The sequence below is a fragment of the Littorina saxatilis genome, linkage group LG10 (assembly GCF_037325665.1).
Source record: "Littorina saxatilis isolate snail1 linkage group LG10, US_GU_Lsax_2.0, whole genome shotgun sequence".
Classification (NCBI taxonomy): domain Eukaryota; kingdom Metazoa; phylum Mollusca; class Gastropoda; order Littorinimorpha; family Littorinidae; genus Littorina; species Littorina saxatilis.
In genome coordinates this window covers 26456870-26459460 of record NC_090254.1, presented here as the reverse complement: position 1 = coordinate 26459460, position 2591 = coordinate 26456870, and positions in this window count along the sequence as shown.

Sequence of the window (2591 nt, the reverse complement as noted above, 5' to 3'; positions counted from 1 at the left end):
CTTGCGCACGGCCGATTCTAGAATGGACCAGCAACAAGGGTTTCATTCTAGAATGGCACCCCTGTACTTGCGCAGGGTTAGAATTCCAACCTGGACCCGGTCCATTCTAGAATGAAACCGGATTCTAAGTTCGCGCAGAACATATATATATATATATATATATATATATATATATATATATATATATATATATATATATATGGTTAAACTGGAGGCTATGTTTCTTGCATACGCATGCATCAGGCTAGAAAACAGCTGAGAAAAAGAATATCTGAAAACTGGGCAGGGGCCGCTTGTGTGCCGGCGGGGCCCAGGGGTAATACCCTGGGGGAAGGGGCGTCATGGGGGCAAGCGGAAACGAAATTTAGCCATTTTTAAGGCAATTTGAAGGCCTCTCTTGGCATCTAGAACGAACACCGAATGTAATTAGAACACGTCACAAAAATGTCAATGTATGACAAATTAAGACTTAAGAAAAAAATATGAAGATTGCTCCTCGATTACTTTCTTGAAAGAATTTAGTTTCCCTCAGGACCAGGATTTTTTAGCACTAGGTTGTCTATAGGACCAGGATTTTTTAGCACTAGGTTGTCTACCTGATTCACACTGCCAACAGAATTTACCCAAAAGCTGCAAGGAATAACATGCCAAATGTCAACCGTGTACACAAATCTTTTCTTCAAAGCACCGGGTCTACTTCTTTCTGCGGTGTGCGTAAAGAATGCACCAGGGATAAGCTTTCATTTCCACGAAATCTACCATAATCATGAGCAGTGTAATCCGAGTGTAAAGGCCTGAGCAGATGTGCGATGATTTTCGCGGCGGTTTTTACAGGAAAGAAGATCTATATTTAAGAAAAAAAATGTAAGTTGCTCTAATTTCAAAATCCTCTTTTGCAGTTAAAAGTGCCTTTCTGCCGTGTGCTGACAAAACCGAGTAAGTCCATTTTTTTCAAAAATGGTATTTTTTGGTCATCAAAAAGAAGAAATCAATGCGCATCTTTTGTGTTAATTTCTACTTTTTAGAGTGCTTAGATAAGCAGATATGAACAGGTAAGTCCACAACCAAACACAACTTTTTAAGTGTGCATGAATGTTTTGACAAAACCAAGTAAGTCCAAGGGTTTCCCAATTTTCGTATAAATGGTAGTTTCAAAATTCTTTCAGAGGACTCATACTGAAAAGACGTCATTTTAAGTTTAGAACTCACAAATGAGGTTATTTAAAGTTTAGAACACACAAATTCGATAAGGCGGGACATAATGACGTCACATTATGACGTTTTATTTCAAACATTTTTCTTCTCAATATGATTCTCCTGACGATCCTTGTCTCCCTCTCTCCCTCCCTCCATCTCTCTTTCTATCCCTCCCTACCTCTCTCGCTATCTCTCTCCCTCTTCCTCCCTCTCTCAATTTCCCTCCCTCCATCATTCTCTCTATCCCCCCCCCCCTTCCCTTTCGCTCTCTCCTCCTTCCTCTCTTCCCTCATCCCTCTCTCCCTACCGCCAACAATCGACTTTTTTCTACCTCCCTCCTTCCCTCTATCTCCCTCCCCTCTGTCCCTCCATCCCACTCTCTTTCTCTCCCTCCCTCCCCCTCTCTCTCCCTCCTACTCTCTTCCTCCCTCCTTATCTCCCTCCCCCTCTCTCACTCCCTCCCTCCTCTCTCTCTCCCTCCATTCCACTTTCTCTTTCCCTCCCTCCCTCCCCTCTCTTCTCTCTCTCCCTACCTCCATCCCTCCCACACTTCCTCCCCCTCCCTCTTCTTCCTCCCTCCCTATCTCCCTCCCTCCCCTTCTCTCACTCACTCCCTCCCTCCTCTCTCTCTCCCTCCATCCCACTATTTCTTTCCCTCCCTCCCTCCCTCCCCTCTCTCTCCCTCCATCCCACTATTTCTTTCCCTCCCTCTCTCTCTCCCACTCTCTTTCTCTTCTTTCCTCCCTCCCTCAATCCCACTAAGTCTCTCCCTTCCTCTCTCTTCCTCTTCTTTCCTCCCTCCCTCAATCCCACTAAGTCTCTCTCTCCCTCCATCCCACTATTTCTTTCCCTCCCTTCCTCTCTCTCTCCCTCTTCCTCTTCTTTCCTCCCTCCCTCAATCCCACTAAGGCTCTCCCTCCCTCCCTTTCTCTCTCTTCCTTCCCCTCTCCCTCCCTTCTTTCCTTCCCCTCTCTCTCCCTCCCTTCCCCCTTCTCTCTCACTCAATCCCTTAATCCATCCTCCCCCCCCTCCCTCTCTCTCCCTCGGTCCATTCATATATCTCTCTTCTTCCCATTTATCTCTCCCTCCATAGCTCTCTCCCCCCCTCCCTCTCACCTTCCCTCTCTTTCTCCCCTTTTCCACCCCTCTTTCCATTTCTCTATCTCCCTCCCTCACTTTATTTCTCTCTCTCCCTCCATCCCTCCCTCCCGCTCCCTCCCCCCCCCCCCCCCCCCCTGCTTTCTATCCTCTCTCTCACTCTCTCCTCTCTCTTACTCTCTCTCACTCCCTGTCTAGTCTCTCCCCCTCTCTCTCTCTCTCTCTCTCTCTCCTACCTTCCACCTCCTCTCCCGTGTCACCCCTACCCTGCCCCCTCCCCCCAACAATTAACACTA